General features: G+C 47.6%; 1 protein-coding gene across 3 annotated transcripts in view; it reads right to left on the reverse strand.

Annotated features, from left to right (window-relative positions):
- FOXN3 (forkhead box N3) overlaps nucleotides 1-17,795 on the reverse strand; it is a 362,669-nt gene that overhangs the window by 210,551 nt on the left and 134,323 nt on the right. The window lies entirely within an intron of this gene.

A 17,795-nucleotide genomic window follows, 5' to 3' on the forward strand; every position in this document is an offset into this window, starting at 1 on the left:
GCTGCTAAAGTCACACCTAGTAGCAGCCTTGGAGAGGCGAGTCCTACAGGACACCCTGGTGGTGACATAAATAAAAATATGTTTGCACAACTCTCCCACGTAGCCAAATCAGCAGGTTGCAACACAGAAGAGAAGTCCAGGTCACTCCTGCCACCCCGACCTGAACCCGCAGGAGCTATCTGAAAACTGCAGCACCACCCATAAGGCCTGAGTGAGCTCCCTCAGAAACCTCTCCAGCTTGCAGTACTTTATAACCTAGCCAAAGGGGGAGACAAGACCCACCGGGCGTCGGAAGGTTTTTATTGTTTTCTTATTTCAAAAAAGAAGGAACCCCCAATCAATCTAAGAGTCATTCCCCTTAAGATGGTGGGTGGCAAAGTCTTCAGCTAGGACTCTCACCACAGGCCTCCTTACTTACGAGTACCATGGCAAATCTCAACCACAAGATGATTCAGAGGTGGAGGCCTAAGGGCAGCCGGAGTTCACCCAGCCCCACCCCCTTCATTACTGAGCCCTGGATGTGACCTACCCTGAGCCAAAGAAGCAAAGGTATGAGGTCAGAGAAACAAACTAGATCATCTCTGAAGTCAGAACTGGTAACAAAGCCAGGACAGGAGCTCAGCCTAGAGCAGGTCCCACCCCTCATCAGCATATCAGTGGAGGGCTGAATCTCCCATCAAAGGAGCCCCGGGGAGAGACCTTTGTCCTCACACCTTACCAGCCAGGACTGGAATAGTGAGCTATGAGGCCCCCCAGCCCCCAACCACACTCACATCATAGCTAGAAATCTCTTTACATTAAGTAGAGGTGGCATGTTATTTCCACCCCAGCACGTTCCTTCTTTCTCAGAGTTCAAACCCAGAGGATGTGATCTGAAGGTTATTGCACGTGTCATTCTTTCCGTGCAAGCTGTTAGCCTCCAGTGACTGAACCAGCCATCCCAGGTGAACAAAACCTTAAAAAAGGAGCAAGCCTTGGGCCAGGAGAAGCCATAAGCAGTGGGTGGAGTGTTGAGGTAAGCTGCCTTTTATTAGCTCGCCTTCCTCTTCTGGGTGGTGTTTGTTTTTTGGTTTTGGTTTGTTTCTAGCATTCTCAAGCATATTTCTTAAGTTCTCTCTCTGCTATTACAAATGTGGCCTGACGTGTGGACCAGCCAGGCCTGCTTTGGAGGGCAGAGTACACATGTCTGCCTGCCTGTCGGCCTGTCTGTCTGAAATGGGGGATCCAGCCCTTTACTGAAAGCCAAAAGCAGGCGTAGTGTGGCTTTTTTACCTTATAATTCCATAGAATCCTGGCTCGGGGACATGCTCCCTGACAAAAGGGTGCAGGGGCCAAATTCATTTAAGAACCACCTCCTTAATTCCCCTCTTGAACTTTCAAAAAGTACCTTTGTGCCTTAGATCCTTAGAAACCTCAAGAAACAGGTGGAACTGTTTAAAAACACCATTTGGCAGCAGAATTATCAGTGTGGCCCCAGACCTCACTGTGGGCAACACTTATTTCCTGACTGAGGACGGGATGGGACCACTTTGCAGCCCCATGTGGGCATGGGATGAAGAGTGAGCACCCAGATTCCAGCCTGGAGAGGAATTCCTCTCCCTCTCATGTTTTGTGCCTCCTTCTCCAACATGCTTCTCTGCCCTGGAACATTAAAGCCCCTCCCCCATCGCTGATTACGTGGCCAATATGATTATTTACGGAATGGTTCCGTGTAAAGCCCGGTGATCCTGCTCCAGGCAGTAACAACTGGCTAGATGAGCAGTGAGAGCACTTGCTGCTGGTGGGAAGGCCTGAGGGACTTTCAAATATGAGGAGGAATCTGAGGCAGGCCTGGGAAGTGGTTCTCCTGGCCAAGACGGGTCCGTAAGAGGAGACTTGGGTCAGCCCAGGGCAAGCAGCACAGCTGGGCTGTACAGAACTCAGAAGTCATCATCAGGTAATTTTTGTCTCCATCGCTCTCTTTCACCAGCTGCTCACACTCCTCCCTGCAGGCTGGCTTCCTCTGCTCGCTCACCAAGTCCTGAGGACCTTCTGACTTGAGCACCCACCACCTTCAGGCTACCTCAGGCTTCCACCAAAGCTCAAATTCTCAGAGAAATCATCTGATTGGCTTAGCCTGAGTTAGGTGACTCCTCCCTTCTGCCCACCCCCTCCAAACAGCTGAGGCAGCGGGCATGGTGGAACCATCTGGTACAGCAGGACTAGGGAGGGGAGGGAGATAACTTTGGAAAGAGGATATCTAATACAGGTAGGTGGTTGTTTGACCCGTGGAATTGGGGGAGGGGTATTACAGACCTGAGGTTCTCTACTAGGGACATCCAGGGCCCCGCCCCAAAAGGTCAGAATCTCCTAGGATGGGTCCCAGGCATGTGCATTCTGAGAAAGCACCACATAGCACAAACTGCTGTTCCAGGGAGGAGAAATGAATGGCACAGATTTACCAAATATGACTTGATTGTATTAGAAGATGCATTTGTTCACTGAACAAATATTTACTGAGTGCCTACCAAGCACATGGAACTGTGTTAGGTGCCAGAGATAGTTTCCTGATGGAGCATGCGTATTAGTGGGTAAGAGTGGAAATATACTGTAGCAAAACTCCTTGAGCTGCTAAGGTAAGCAGTTTATATGCACTAATTCAGAGGACAAGAGGAACCAATGAACATTTTTTAGTCCAAGCAGTTGTATTATCAGAAATGCTTGAAAGAAAGAATGGCCTGCAATTGGTAAATAAATAAGTCCTGGAGACCTAATACACAGTACAGTGATTATAGACAGCAAAACTATGATAAACAGTAAACTTGCTCAATGACTAGCTCTTAATTGTTCCAAACACTAGAAAAAATTATGTGTCATGATAAAGGAGATAGCTAAGCTATGATGGCAATCATACTGCAATATAAATATACTAAATCAATAGGCTATGCACCTTAAACTTACACATAGTATCCTATGTCAAGTCTATGTCAATTTGGAGGAGGGGGATGGGGAAGAAAGTGGAAGGGACCATGCGCCCAGGACGAATTTTGGAGAGGAAAGGAGGAAACGAAGACCCAAAACAGGCAGAACCACTCAGAAAGCACTGCAGAACCCATACAAAAGGGAATAAAGATTATTTATTTTTAACGTATTTTTTTTAAAATTAGAAAATAATGCTAAAACTCTAAGTGGTAGAGTTCTGGGGTAAAATGTTTGCCTGCTTCGTTCATCCTTGTCTTGTGTCCAACTTTTCTACCATGAGCACCCATTATATTTATAATGTTTTAATCAAAAAAGGAGGGTGCATTCGAGAGCAGGGATTCTCAAACTTGAGTGTGCATCAGAATTACCTGTAGGGCAATTAAAACACAGCTCGCTGGTCCCCACCCCCAGAGTTTCTGATTCAGTAGGTCTGGGCTGGGGCCTGAGAATTCACATCCCTGACAAGCTCCCAGGTGATGGCTGCCTCTGCTGGTCCAGGGACCATACTCTGAGACCCACCGAATTAGAGACTAGCCAGGGAGACTGGAAAGAATGAATGCACAAGAACATTCAAAGGAAGCACCAAGAGGATCTGCCCAATGACTGAACATGAGAAGAAAGGGAGCAATGATGGTCAAAGATAAGTCCTTCATCGTGGGTTGACTCAGAGTCTCTGAGATAACATGAGAATGCACTTTGTAAGGATTAAAAAAGCTCCTGACTTTCTTCCCTTCGTGCAGGAGAGACCCAGCACCACAGCTGGAAGCCCCTCCGCCTCGTGGGGAGTGCCAAGGCTCGGCCAAGCACCACTTGGAGTTTCTGGTCCTCCTCTCTCGGGGTTTTCCTCTCGTGCATTCTTGGTGTTTGCGTGACAGGTCCTGAAGGGCGGCGCCTGGGAAAAGGCTTACTCGATTTCTCCAGCAGGGAATAGAGCCAGGAAGTTTATTTGAAGAGGGAAGGAGGGGTGTGTGGGAAGGGAAAGTACAGCTGAACCAGTGGAGTGAAGTGCATGAGCTCAGGTGCCCAGCCAAACCTGCGCTTATCAAGTCGCCTGCCGGAGGCAAAAGGGAAATATAGAACCTGTCAGCTCCTCTTTGAGCGTAAACACAGGGACGAGCTGATGATCCAGAATCCAGATTAAGTCAATTCATTCAATCAACAAGTATTTATAAAGTATCTAGGTACTCCCTGCCCAGTTGCTGTGTGGAGGGGACTGGGAAGGAACCCGGAGAAATAAAAGACGTGGCACTTGTCCTGAAGGATTGGGGAGACTCGGCATTTATGAAGCAACTACAAACATACACATGGAGCCTAATGCCATGGCCTGAGATGGCGTAACATAGTGGCTAGCATCAGAACCTGGACGAGGTTCATATTCTCTGCCACGTACTAGCTGGGTAACATTAGTCAAGGTACTTAACTTCTTTCTCTCTAACTAGTTTCTTCATCTTAAAAAGGGACAGGGGAGGGAGAATAAGAGCCATACCCATTTCATAGGGTTGTGATGAAGTTTAAATAATATTGGTAAAAAACATACCACAATGTCCTGGCACTTAGCACTATTTTTGTTAAGTAAGTAAATCAAAGGAAAAATTATTGACATATTTGGCTGCACAACAATTTAAAATGTGTCTGTAGTACCAGCAGTCCTAAGCCAGGTTAACCAGAAGTGAGGAAACAGTTGCCATACCTATGAAAAGGGTGAATATATTAAATTTATAACCTTTACAGCTCAACCGAGGGGGAAAAAATGATCACCCTAACGATAGAAGGGCAAATCCACAAAAGGAGAAACAAAAATGGCAAGACACCCATGAAAAGATGCTCAATTTAAGTAAAAACAAAAAGATGCAAATTGCAATTATGATCGCTCATTTCATCTATCAGATTGGCACAGACTTAAAAAGAAGAACCAAACGTTGGTGTGGGTTGTCGGGAGCGCTGGGACTTGGTACAACTCTTCCACAGGGTCCTCTGACAAAATGAATCAAAGCGTAAATGAGCACAGCCACTGACCCTACCCTTCCAACTTCTAGGAATTTATTCCAGCTAACTTCCCCACCAGACTGCCTACCCCCATGGGGCAGCAAGCTCCACAAAAGCAGGGCACACGCCTGTTCTATTCAGCAATGCACACAGCGCTTACCCCGGAGCCTGGCACTCAACACGTGCTGACTGAATGCACTGAAAGGCACAACAATGTATTTAGGAGGCTGTTTGCTGGGACATTGTTTAAAATGGTGAAAACTGGAAATTGCAGAAATAAGAGGCTGGAGGCCTATTATTAGACGGCCACCGTGCCCTAGCGTCCCTGTGTCCCCTTCTGTCGCATTTTCCAGCCGTTTTAAGTGGAGCCTTCCCTTTTCTGAATCACTTTCACATTCTCCTAGACGGTGCGTGTGACACAATTTGCAAACATTTCACAAAGTAAGAGTCTGGGGGGAAATAAATATGTTATCAAAGCCTTTTCACCAAATTGAAGCATTCCGTGATCTTTTCCATCTGAAGGGACAAAATGACCCCTTTCTGAAAAGACTGGTGCGCTGAGCACACGGGAATTGCTAAGTGTGACCAATACTATACCCTGCGCGTGGGGTCTGCTGTCTGGTTGCAGGAAGGCTTCCAATTCATATGTTCTGAGTCAAGTTCTCTACAAACTTGTCTATAGGTACAAGGGTGAGAGGAGATACTCCTGAATTAAGAATTGGGGGGGAGGGGAGGGGGACATTTACTCTCTACGTGCAGATTGCTCTTCTGTAACAACGTATGCTTATAAGAGACCAAGTATGGTTCCATCTTACCTTTTTTTTCAAATCTGACAGGAAAGTCTGTGCCCAGCTGAGGCACTCCACATGGCCAGAATGATTTCTTTTCTTTTCTTTTTTTTTTTTTTTTGTTAATCCTCATGAGGCTATTTTTCCATTGATTTTTAGGGAGAGTGGAAGAGAGAGGAAAAGACAGAGAGTCGATTGGTTGTCTCCTGCACAGGCCCTGGGCCTGGGGCCAGGGAAGAGCCTGCAACCAAGGTAAGTGCCCTTGACCGGAATCGAACCTGGGACCCTTTGGTCCACAGGCTGACGCTCTATCCATTGAGCCAAACCAGCTAGGGCTGGCCAGAACTATTTCTGCTCCTCCTGCCTTCCCGGGGATACTCCCTGCTATCAGGAGCTTACCCCGGAAGAGGCTCCCACTCTGAGCTCTTGGACTCCATTCATCTACAGCCAAGTCTCGTTATCCGCTGTGTTCTAGGGCCTCTGGAAACAATGAATTAGCAAGGACTGAGCCATGGCTCCTAGAGGAAATACAGGGTTAGGTTCACCGAGCTGTGGTCACAACATTTCTGTGAACTGATCAATACACAACTGTATTTTCTCTGTTTCCATTTAAAGACACCTTATTTAACATAAAACCTGGAGGCTTTAACTCTGAACTTGCAGCCAGCAGCACTGTAACTCACACCCGAACAAAGCTCACCTAACACATGTATTTTCCCCACAAGGCAGTCCACCTGGGCATGCTTAGAACTCTGAACAACACTTTAGCGCTACGACCAGGACCATTGTAAACAGTAACACCACCAACAAAAAGCACAAAGCATGGACTGAACAGGCCACAGAAAGGACACCTGTTCCTAAGTGTGTGTGTGGGGGTGGGGGGAGAGCAGGGTGGAGGGAAGGGGTCATGGGGGGGAAGGGGAATATTTGTAATACTTTTAACAATCAAGATAAATTAAATGAAAAAAGGACACCTATGTACAGTGTGAGAGCTGGAACAAGAAGCCAGGTCATCGCTTTGCTCAATTTCAACCGGGAATGTGTATGAATTGGGCAACTCAAATTTTTGGCACTCTACACATGTCCACGTGACCATGAAAGCACCGTGAGCATTGATTTGGGGGTTGAAATAAATTTCAGCAAGTTCGCAAATTTGCACACGGGATCTGTGACGAATGAGATCAACAGTATTTAACGACACTTAAAGAGCACTTGTTCAGTGCCTGTCAGTAGTCTAAGGCTTCATTCGTTTCAGCCTTGTGTTAACCGTGTGATGTAAGTATTATGTCCATGTTTTAAGTGAGGAACCTGAGGGATTTAGCCACCTGCCCACGGGCACACAGTAAGTGATGGGGCTGGGATTTGAATGCACACTGTCTGGTTTGGAGCGCATTCCAGGCAGTAACCAAGGGAAGTTCAGGTCAATCCAGAGCATCTGGCCTCTCAGAGAACTTCCTGGGGCTCAAGGACAGGAGGGACAGGAGCAGTGGAGCTCCAGGGAAGAAAAACTGACCAGGAAATAAAGGAGGAGTAAGGAAAGGAGGACTTTTAAACTGAATGAAAGGGTACTACTTGCAAAAACAAAACACAAAATTCAGCTTTATGTCATAATCAATATGGTATAGTGTATCTTTCTAATAAAAAATAAATCATCCAGATACTGAGTGTCAAACAGACTCTAAATGCCTCGAGAGGCAAGGACCCTGTCTTATATTCCTCTTTTGCTCATGGCATATGACACATTAGTAATAAAAAATATGGATTTTGCCCTGGCTGGTGTGGCTCAGTCGATTGGGCATCGTCCTGTACATCAAAAGGTTGCCAGTTCAATTCCTGGTCAGGGCATATGCCCAGACTGTGAGCTCAATCCCTAGCACGGGGCTTGTAGGAGGCAGCCTATGCATGTTTCCTTATCACATTGATGTTTCTCTCTCTCTCTCCTCCCTCTCTCTAAAAATCAATTTTAAAAAATATGGATCATTGAAGAAGTGCAATATTAAAACAAAAGCCGTGAGTCTTTAAGCCCAGTGTGTAAAGACACACTCTGAGTTATAACTCAGTGCACAACTGAAAGAAAAAATATATGGATCACTTAATGGGAAAATAAAATGTTTCTTTTCATCCCTCTCCTAATCAGGTCTCTAGTAACGGTACAGATTGGGAGAGGGATGAAGAAGAAAAGCAGCAGCATCAACCTTTCCCTCCTCCGGAGTTTTTAAGGGCTTTTATTGTTGTCTTCCCTTCAGTGAGTACACCAAGTACCACGGTCTCATGGGTCTCAGCGGCCAGAGTCTTAACCAGGCCAAGGAATGACTTCCCTGCTCATTCTTTGTCAGAGGGATGGGAAAGAAAACAATCAGTTCTTCTAAGTCTGTCTCTTTAAAAGAAGGTGAAAGCTCACAATTTGATGACCTCTCTAGATTAAAATATCACCCACCTATTTCCCTGCCGTACCAAGTTCTTTCGGGGACATTAGCCACTTGTTCAGCTTCTGACAACAGCCAAACCGGAAGGTCTTTTCTCCTCTGTTGGGTAGTGACGTTCACCAGCACTTTGTCTTGAAACCGCACTCCTCCCAAAACCAGCATCTCTTGTGCCTAAATGTGATGCCGTGGCTCAGGTGCAGGCATGAGTGCCTTGAGCCACCCCCACCCCCACCCCCCACCCCCATCTCAGAGTGTGGGGGCTGGAAAGGAAGTAGCCGAGTGGATTGCTGTCTTTCTGTGGGTGCAAGCCACCACCTCGTTTCTCTGTACCCAGACATGTGACTCTGACTGGCTTCAACGTTTTGGCCCCCAAACAACCAGGCGTCCTTTTTAAGTTGGCATGTTTTCCACAGAGGAATATTGAGCATCTTTTCTACATGCCTCACACAGTGCTAGGCCAGCTGTCTAACAATATGGATCCCGGAAGGGGGTGCTGCCCACGTTGGGGACAGCAGGCAGCCACTAGTGCCTGTTGCTCACAGCAAACGTCAAAGAGCCCTCCGAACAGGGGGTCCAGGCGGTTGGCTGAGACGCCCCCGGCAAGCAGCCATGCACCAGGAGTGCCAGCAGAGGCTGCCCGCGGGCCAAGGTGGGCATGCCTGCGTCCTGGAGGGCGGACGTGAGAGCTCTCGGAGGCTGCCCAGGCCCCGTTAAAAGGGAAGGATGAACCTCATGACATCAGTTCCAAAGATATGCCACCTGCTAGTGTCATGCCCAGGCTCGTCTTCCCACCTACCAGCCTCCCAGGCAAGTCTCCAAGGGCCTGGTGAGCAGGCAGCTGCAACGTTTTGTTGCCTCTGATTGATTTGGACTGGGAAGACCTAGAGGTGGGAAAGCAAGAATGGCCACAATGATCTGGACCCCTGAGTCGCCTAGGGTCCTGAAAAGTCATCTTGTCGACCCCTTTGTAGGTTTTCTTTGGCCAGGAAATCTAGCCGGGCAGATTGGCTGGAGTACATTTCTTCATCCACACACACTCACATTACATGGATGTTCCACTCTGACACAGACTTCTCCCACCAAGCCCCAATGCCATCCCCTTGTCTGAAATGCCTGCCGCCACGTGAGAGCCTGGCTCAGGCGCTCAGCCACGCTCCGCAGCTCGCTGCTTTTGAATAAGTTGAATATCAAACAAAGGGCATCATACACAGTAGTTGCTGAAAAAGCTCACTCAGTCCAGACGTAATTGAAAGATTTTTTTTTTAATCCCCGAAAAACTTCTCATTTAAACTGGGGTGCAAAAGGCATGTGCAATGTGAGCATCCCTAGACCCACAGGGGGACAGAGAAGAGGGGAGGGGGGGAACTTCAATGAAATACAAAAGCCACGCAGACCTGGAGCGGAGCAGGCTGCCCACAACAAGGCAGCCAACTGCCAAACTGTCATTTTGCTCGGCGGCTGAACAGAAGGCTCGAGTAATGACAACCACAAAACTCATTTAAAGTCTGAAAAGGTGACTAATGAGCTCATTCATGCTGGCTATAAATTATTCACTACAACACTGATCCCACTCAAGACAAACAGTAAAGTAAACTTTAAACACAGACAACGGCAGCCTCCTCCAAAGAGGAACGAGTTATGTCTGTAAAACTTTTCACAATGAGAGGGATCCTTGTCTCTCCCCGGTCTATTGTCACATTCACTCTTCTGTTTACTTTTTTTTTACTGCCTTTAATCAAGTTTAAGCAGACACAGCTGTTACACATTTATTTCTCTGTGGAGGGTTTTTGTTTTTTTTTTCCTTTCCCATTAGTTATTACGAGCAATCATGATGCTCTAAAAATAGCAGCAAATTATATTCTCTAGAAATTGAAGGCTGACCTTAACACGAAGCCCAGGTCTTCGGAAAGAATATTCAGACACACGTGTCGGCTGAGTGGCGGCGCCGGACAAAGGCGAAACAAAAGTGCAAGGCATTTTCCTCTCTCGGAGAGGTTTTCAATTTGCTTCCAAATTTCCTTTCGGCTCCAGTGGAAAACGTGTTGCTTCCAAACCTTGCAATGCAGGACCTGCTTCCCATGCTCACGTTTTCATTAAGATTTTCGTGAACACGCACGAGCGTAACAGAATAAAATGAGAAATGTCTCCGTTGGGCTTGTCGGCAGACGAGCCCAGCAGCAGGTTTGTTGAAAACCCACCACCATTTGCTGCCGACACTTGCAGTTTCCTGTTTAATATTAAATAAAGAAGCGTAGCTCTTCTGTTTCTGTACACGGCGCTATTTGCTACGCCTGCCACTCCTAAAAGCACTGGGACTGTGGGGAACAAGTCCCCTGTTTTTCAAACCTTTGTTTTATCTGTTTCTAAGATAGAGTGAGAATTCAGACTTTCAAAATCTGATAGGTTTTTTTTCTTCTTCTTAAAAATAGTCCCCGAATAAGTACTTACATTCGCTCTTGGTCAGATCGCTGAACATGATGTATTTTTAAACTGCTTTGAATACTTTGAAAAGGAGCCACAGAAAAGCCGCAGAAAACACTCATATTCAAAAAACCGCCAGATGGAGGTTCTGAGTAACCAAAAGTGAAAGCAGAAAGGTCTCAGGCTGAGTTGTGCCCAGTACACACCTCGAGATGGGGGGGGGGGGGTTAGAGAGGGGGAGTTGGGGGGGTGAATGGTCTTGAGCCTGGGAATCGTGCCTAACATATGAGAAATAAAGCATGGAGGGCTTTAACTTCAAAATGAGACCGGGCCAAGCGCTGGCTCCATTTAAGGAAAACCTTCCACGTTGCTCTGTGTCTCGCACACGAGGGAAAGACTTGTCCAGCCCTTTCTGTTGTCTGAAATGCAAAGCACTTTTTCCTTTGAGCGGAGAAAGAGGAGTCCTGCAATATTTATAGCAAAGTGCTTTGCCACCTACCAACAGCAATCTGGTCGGTCTTCACCTGTTTAGCATGGTTCTTTGTGCTGTTGTTGTTTTTTTAAATATATTTTTATTGATTTCAGAGAGAGGAAGGCAGGGGGAGAGAGAGATAGAAATATCAATGATGAGAGAGAATCATTGAGTGGCTGCCTCCTGTACGCCCCCTACTGGAGATTGAGCCTGCAACCTGGGCATGTGCCCTTGACCGGAATCGAACCCAGGATCCTTCATTCTGCAGGTTGACGCTCTATCCACTGAGCCAAAACAGCGAGGGCTAGCATGGTTTTTTTAATACACATTTCTGTATCTAGTAAGTAGCCATTCTTTCGATCCTCTGTGCAAGAGTCCTTGCAGAGATGTGTGTGTGTGTGTAATCCATCAACATGTAAAAACCAACACCAACCAAAGAAAGGGACAAGTCTAAAATGACATCCCATGTAAGTCTCCGCTGCTCGGCACTCCCACGAACCAGATCCCTGTCCCCTCTCTGTGGAGGGTGTGGACAAAACACTGCTTTGAGACCAAGCCACCTGGGGGTCCTTCCTGGTAATGCGCCTGACAGACGAGTCCGCCTCTCCCTTCATGGGTGGGGCACCTGGCTTGTCTTGAGATGGTCCTAATCCCATCCTTCTCCTCATTTTCTTGAGGAGATGATGAAAGGTAATGTCAGTTCGGCCTGAAGAGGTTCAGCCCAAACAGTGATCACGGAGTACCCCATTTACTTCAATCCGAAGAATCACAAAGCATTCACAAGGAAAGCTCTCCAAGGCTTCCTCCGTGCCGGGCACCACGCCAAGGGCTTTCCCTGCATTATTCATGCTGTCCTCCAGGACACAGGTGCTGTCATCCTCTTTTACAGATGAGGACACTAAGGCTTAAGGAGATGAAGTCATTGCCAGTGGTCGACAATTGGTGTTCGCCGAGGTGAAATGAAAAGTTAAGACCCCACATCTTCTCAGCCTGCAGAGCCCACCCTCTTAGTTACTACACTCTCCTATCTATTTACTAGAGGCACGGTGCATGAATTTGTGCACAGGTGGGGTCCCTCGGCTTGGCCGGTGATCCGGGCGATCGGGGCCCTCTCGCCCAGTCCCGATCGGGCCAATGGGGGCCGGCCGGCCGGGAAGAGACCATGGGAGGGCTCTAGAGCGTGTCCAGCCCTTTGGCCCTGTCCTGGTTGGCCAGACCCCAGCAACAAGCTAACATACCAGTCGGAGCATCTGCCCCCTGGTGGTCAGTGCGCGTCATAGCGACTGGTCGAGTGGTCGACTGAACAGTTGACCGATGGGTCGGACACTTAGCATATTACGCTTTTATTATATAGGATGCTCCCCAAGACTCATTTCAAAAATCGTAGATGGAACTTGCTGCTTACAATCTACCTCTTGGGCATCTTTGTCAGTTTTTTTGTTTTATTTGTGTGTTGTTTTTTACTTGATTTGAGAGAAAGAGAGAGAGAGGGAGAAATTTGTTGTTCCACTTATTTATGCATTCATTAGTTTATTCTTGCATGTGCCCTGACTGGGGATAAACCTGCAACCATGGTGTATCAGGACAATGCTCTAACCAACTGAGCTACCCAGCCAGGACTATGTTTGGTTTTACTAAGCATGTTTCAAATGGGCCAATAAATGTAGACACCCTCTCTACTCCCACAGGCTCAGCTCCAGATGCTCACACAGAAATGGACACCATTCACTGAAAGAACAAACATATCTATAAAATACCCAAATACCCAGGGCAATGTCACACTTCAGCACTCTACTCCTGTCTGAACTGTAAAACACAAAGATTTGGGGGGCGAGGGGAACTCATGACCGTTGGCAACTCCAGAGGCCAGGCCTGAACTCCAAGCCTGTCCCCACCTCCTCCCATCTGGACAGACCCTCTGGAGGAACAGGCAGCTATGATGGTGCCCACGGAACCATCTACTCTGTCTCCAATCCTCACCCCACTACCCCCGCCCCCCAACCCAACAAAGAAACCTTTCTCAATCTTATAGCCACAGGGACAAAGATCTATGGCTTCATTTCAAGTTAATGCCTCCAAAGCACAAACATCGGACTAGAAAACCATTTCAAACTACTAGTATTTCTTTCACACTTTGCCCACGGAGTTAGCTGGTTGTCTGCCAGTTCGGAAACACCATTGACCACCACACTAGAACTATTTTCCAAAAACTTTATTATAGAGAAACTAGAGGCCCGGTGCATGAAATTCATGCACGGAGGGGGGTTGTCCCTCAGCCCAGCCTGTACCCTCTCCAATATGGGATCCCTCTCACAATCCAGGACTGCTGGCTCCCAACTGCTTGCCTGCCTGCCTTCCTGATTGCCCCTAACCACTTCTGCCTGCCAGCCTGATCACCTCCTAACCATTCTGCTGCCAGCCTGTTTGCCCCCAACTTCCCTCCTCTGCCGGCCTGGTCACCCCTAACTGCCCTCTCCTGCAGGGTTGATCACCTCCAACTGCCCTCCCTTGCAGGCCTGGTCCGTCTCAACTGCCCTCCCTTGCAGGCCTGGTCCTTCTCAACTGCCCTCCCTTGCAGGCCGGGTGCCTCCCAACTGCCCTCCCCTGCTGGCCATCTTGTGTCCACATGGGGGCAGGATCTTTACCACATGGGGGCAGCTATATTGTGTGTTGCAGTGATGATCAATCTGCATATTACTCTTTTATTAGATAGGATAGAGGCCTGGTACAGGGGTGGGGGCCAGCTGGTTTGCCCTGAAGGGTGTCCCGGATCAGGTGGGGGTTCCCTTGGGGTGTGGGGCGGCCTGAGCGAGGGGCCTGTGGTGGTTTGCAGGCCGGCCACGCCCCCTGGCAACCCAAGTGGAGGCCCTGGTATCTGGAATTTATTTTCCTTCTACAATTGAAACTTTGTAGCCTGGAGCGGAGCCAAGCCTGGGGCTCCCTCCGAGGCCGGCAGCCATTTCTGTTGGGGTTATAATTGAAACTTTGTTGCCTTAAGCGGGTGGGCCCGGCCAGGGTATGCGGAAAGCTTTGCTTCCCCTGTTGCCGGCGGCAACCCTGGCCTGCTCTCTCAAGCTCCATCCTGCCGCCATTTGTTTGAATTTGTTTACTTTCTATAATTGAAACTTTGTAGCTTGAGTGGAGGCTTAGGCCTGGCAAGGGCAGGCGGAAAGCTTGGCTTCCTCTGTTACCTAGGAAACCTTGCTCTCTGTGGCTGTAGCCATCTTGGTTTGGGTTAATTTGCATACTTGCTCTGATTGGATGGTGTGCGTGGCTTGTGGGTGTGTCAGAGGTATGGTCAATTTGCACATTTGTCTATTATTAGGTAGGATAGGTCAGCGCCCAGATCAACCTTGGCCAACTTGATAAATATGTTCAAAAATTTGCCACAGTGAAAATATACCGACTGCACTACTGATCCGATTAACTTTTACCCCAAATATAGTGGACAGGAGGAGAAAACTCCCCTACAAAGGCAGCCGAGTGCCCCACGGCTGCTCCAGAGTCTTCCACAGCCCGTGTGCTGGACATGGAGAGGAGACAGGCTCCCCCAGCTCACCGTCACCTCCAGCACCCATGTCAACTTCACGCCCATGGCACAACCAAACCCATGTGGGTACCAAGGCCAAGGAGTCCGTTCCCTCGTGACCCACCCCCAGATGCTTCCTTGAAAGATTTCCTCATCTCAAGCACTAGCCAAATGCTCCGTAAAAAGTGGACGAAGCAGAAAGCTGAGGTCTGTGGTTTCATTCCCGAGAAACCCTCAGCTGTCCACAGGGATCGGATTCCGCTGCCTTTCTGAGTCCCTCTCTGGCTTCTGCCCACACTAGCTCCCCGAGACACCAAATCAAACCTCTCTCGGTGTCTCGGCGACACCAGCAGCATAGCAGAACCACTAATGGTTACGATAAGAAAAATAAGCCCAGCTCAGACCTTCTGGCGACATGCGCTGTCAGAGCGGGTTTTATTCGCCTGTCCGTGGCTCCTCCCTCACATCCTCCATTGCTCATTTTTCTAGATCAAAATCTGCAACTCACGGGCAGGCAGAAAGGCACGCAGGCTGACTGCCCTGACATCATTTGATCTCCACAGAGCTATCTATTCACTAATTCCATTCTTAGTTTGACAACACTAGCCAGCAAAGGTTTGTTTCTTCACTACAAAAACCAAATACTCTAAAAAGGAAAAGAAACCCCTAACTGGTTTGGCTCAGTGGATAGAGTGTCGACCTGCGGACTGAAGGGTCCCGGGTTCAATTCCGCTCAAGGGCATGTACCTTGGTTGTGGGCACATCCCCAGTGGGGGGTGTGCAGGAGGCAGCTGGTCGATGTTTCTCTCCCATCGATGTTTCTAACTCGCTATCCCTCTCCCTTCCTCTCTATAAAAAATCAATAAAATATATTTTAAAAAAAAGAAAAAAGAAAAAGAAAATCTTAAAGGTTACCCGTAGGAAGGACTTTACTGATGGTGTCGGACAAAGCCCTAATTTAAGGAGGCAGTTGAGGCCCAGGGAAGTGACTTAGGACCCCGTATCAGAATGTGTGTTGGTAGTTTCCTCTCCGGTGTCTACTCTTCTCCTCTCCCTTCCCAACGCCCCCGCCCCCTCAGCATTTCTCAGCCTTATGGTGCGGGTGGAACTGACCCCGTGGCCAGCTCCAGAGGCCCTGGGCTGGTGCTGGTCCAGCTAGGACTTCGTGCACCCGCCGACACATTTCCTCTGTTGTTTAGACACTGGATTGGCTTTTCTGTCATTTGCAACCCAAAGCATCCCAACAGATGCCCACGTAGAGTTACTGGCAGATCCAACTTCTTGACTGCCTACCCAGGGGTGTCTGCCAGAGTAGTCTTTAACAGCACACAACAGAGAAAACCATGTTTCGACAAATTTAGTGGCTGGACTTGATAAGAATAAAAAGATTTGGGTGAAAAATATGAAATTAAATATTATCATTGTGCATTTTAAAAGTGTGGCTTAATGTGTCAAGGTGGCCATAGTAGCAGAGTATTCTTGCCCTGGCTGGTATGGCTCCGTTGGTTGGAGCACCATCCTGTACACCAAAAGGTGGCAGGTTCAATTCCCTGTCAGGGCACATACCCAGGTTGCGGACTTGATCCATTTGGGGTGCGTGTGGGAGGCAACTGATCCATGTTTCTCTCTCACATTGATGTTTCTATCTCTCTCTCTCTCCCTTCCTCTCTCTCTCAAATCAATAAAAAAAAAAATTTAAGCGAGTATTACTGATGAATGGGATTTAACTGTATAGAATTCATGGCTAATGGATCTGCTTAGAACATGACTCACACTTAGGTCTCAGAGCTTGGCCAGCAACTGGAGGAACAATGTCCCAGCTTCATGTCCCCAGGTGCCTCAGCCCCAGACTGGGTGGTGATAGGGGGTGAAGAGGGTCATAATGGCCACGTTACTGACTGCGCTGCCTGATAAAGAAACAGGCCACAGGAGGAGGCATGTTGCCCCCAGGACAGCCCACCAAGACTGACTGGGAATCCAGCCCCTCCCAGGAATGTGACTAAACCAACCTGGACTTTGCTTATCACCACCGGTGAGGCAATCTGCCTGATAAGACCCCAGCCTTCTCCCAAAGGCGCCCTTGCCTGAAACAATCCTTCCTTTTCTTTTGCTAGTAACTTTCTGCCTATAAAAACCTTCCACTTTGTACAACTTCTGGGAGCTCCCTTCTGTTTGCTCGATGGGGTGCTGCCCGATTCATGAATCGTTTAATAAAGCCAACGAGACCTTCAAATGCACGCCACTGAATGTTGTTTGTTTAGCGGAGCTGTGTTTTATCTGCTTTATGTTCTCCTGCTTCCAAAGAGCCATGTGAGCTAGGTTAGACCAAAGTAGTTAACAAAGGATATTGAATGACCGACTTGCACAAATTTAACTAATTTAAGATGATATCTAGTGTCGATGAGAATACATTCTTTAGCAATTCTAAAAGTATAAAATTAAAAAGACGAGTGTCGATACATACAATAAAATACGACCCAGTTAATGTTTATTGAGTATTCGCAGGAAAACGTGCCATGAAATACTGAAGCGTAAACCTCAGCCCCCTCCCTCACACAGGCCCTTTCCACGGCCCTGGGAAGGACCCCAGAAATGTGTTGAATGAGCACCTTCAATATTTAAGATTAGACACTGAACACACACAAAAACACCTTAAAATGCCCAGAACCCTTGTATGAAAGAAACTGGACAAAGGCTTCCCCAAAGTTGACAATGTTAAAAATGTACATGACATTATCAATAACCAGTTATGAAGCTAAAAATTTTTTCCCTAAACTATCAAAAATAAAAAACAAACCCCAACCAATCGTACTATTAGTGCATTACCTTGCTATTCTCTCGAGAGAAAATGGCATTCCACAATCACATGAAGAAATGAGCAAAGAGTACACAGCCCAAAAAATGTAGGAAAAAGTAATGCAGACATACATGGAACGGCTGATTAATAATAATATTAGGTTATTTTGGGGGGATTTTGTGATGCTGGGGATGCCAGCTTTTTAATGACACACTGTTTTCTTTCATCATTTCAAATAAATGCTTCCTGCTATACTTCATTTTCTATTTGCAATTTCTTTTCTTAAAGACTCCCTCCCCCACACTAAATCGGCTTCAGGCCACACAAAGCTAGCATCCACCATCTGTGTGCCAGACTCATCGCTCTTCGCGGACTGTCTGCCAACAGCACCCATTGTACAGGTGCGGGGTCTGGG

Source organism: Cnephaeus nilssonii (assembly GCF_951640355.1).
Source record: "Cnephaeus nilssonii genome assembly, chromosome: 4".
NCBI lineage: Eukaryota > Metazoa > Chordata > Mammalia > Chiroptera > Vespertilionidae > Cnephaeus > Cnephaeus nilssonii.